Raw genomic sequence first — 1,468 nt, 5'->3', positions numbered from 1 at the left:
GCGTTATCATATCATATGATATAGGTATATATTGAATAAAGTGTTGAACTAGATCGGGGAATTGTAAATGAACTGGACTCAGAAAATTTTTTTTACACTATTATTAGTCAAGAAGATGTGGTTGTTCATGTATGAAGGACTGTCTGAGCAACAACTTTTGGTATAAATATATAGACGTTCAAAAGGATACGTTTATGTTGAATGTTTATTTTCCTGGAAGATGAGTCTCATTGAAAATACTCTCAAAGATTGCAAGTTATGACTTACTTTAATAAGTTTTTTTGGCTTTTATTATTTAATTGTAACTTCAGATAATGAAACCTACTAACATTATTTTGTTTTTGCACAGGCGGTATGCCAGCCTATGAAGTTCTTGAAGGATGAGCCGAAGGAAATTTTGCTGGAAATTTTTGAAGGCCTCAGTGTTTATTTCAACTACTCGACCACGGCTACTTGCCTGAGTTACGAGTCTTCTATGCCCTCCTCTCTCGACGACAACGGCTGGTTCCTCCAGGTTCCTTGTCGTTTAGATAGTATCTTATAAAGGATAGTATATATCCTGTCTCTTATACACATCTAGATGTGTATAAGAGACAGGAATATAGGGATTTGGTAGGTTTCCATTCTAAAGGCTTTTTAATAAATATGGCAACATTTTGTGACGTTTCATCGTTGCTGACGCGTAGTGAAGTGTTTTGAGAGTCATGTGAAGGCAACAGAACTTATGTAACGCATACGTTTTTTTATAGTTTTTCATTTCTCGATGCGTCCTTAAAGTGTCGGAATATACCGCGTTTACCCTAATTGATATATCTGTGTTTTCAAATTTCAATTGTCGTATACAATTTGATTGTGAGGATAATTTTTATTTTGTTGAATAATTACCGTCCAATTGTCAAGCAGGGCAATAGGCTAACTGAATAGCCTAAGGCAAGGGACAATCTTGAAGCAGGATTAGATTAGGCTAGGCCCCATCCGACGTCCGGGCCTCTTCGTGGTGGATGGACCCCTCCGGTGCGACCCGTCGCTCCCGGAGGGCCAAACACGGACACAACTCCCGGACCCGCTGCGAGCCGTTTTTTCGGCTTGGCGGCGCCCCCGTGTGGGGCGCCGCTTCTTCCCGTCGCCTTTCCTGTCCTCGGCCGCAGCCCGCCCACTCGACCAAGTCACCGTCGCCCTTCTCCTCCTGATGGCGGGTATCCACCCTCACCCCGGCCCCGACAGCCTTGACCCTTGTGGCGTCTGCGGGCGCCCGGTCACCTGGCGGGGAGCTGTCTCTTATACACATCTAGATGTGTATAAGAGACAGCAGTAGATCGATGTGTCAATAATAAAATCGCCGCGTCAGCAAAAACGAGACGAGAGAATGGGAGCAACGCACGTGCAAGGCAACAGAGCAAACAACAAGCAATCGAGGAGCTCTTAGGCACCACACAACCTGCTCTCGTGGATGCTCAGTTAACACTCA

The sequence above is a fragment of the Hyalella azteca genome, unplaced genomic scaffold (assembly GCF_000764305.2).
Source record: "Hyalella azteca isolate HAZT.00-mixed unplaced genomic scaffold, Hazt_2.0.2 contig2778, whole genome shotgun sequence".
Lineage (NCBI taxonomy): Eukaryota > Metazoa > Arthropoda > Malacostraca > Amphipoda > Hyalellidae > Hyalella > Hyalella azteca.
This window is presented reverse-complemented; position numbering follows the sequence as displayed.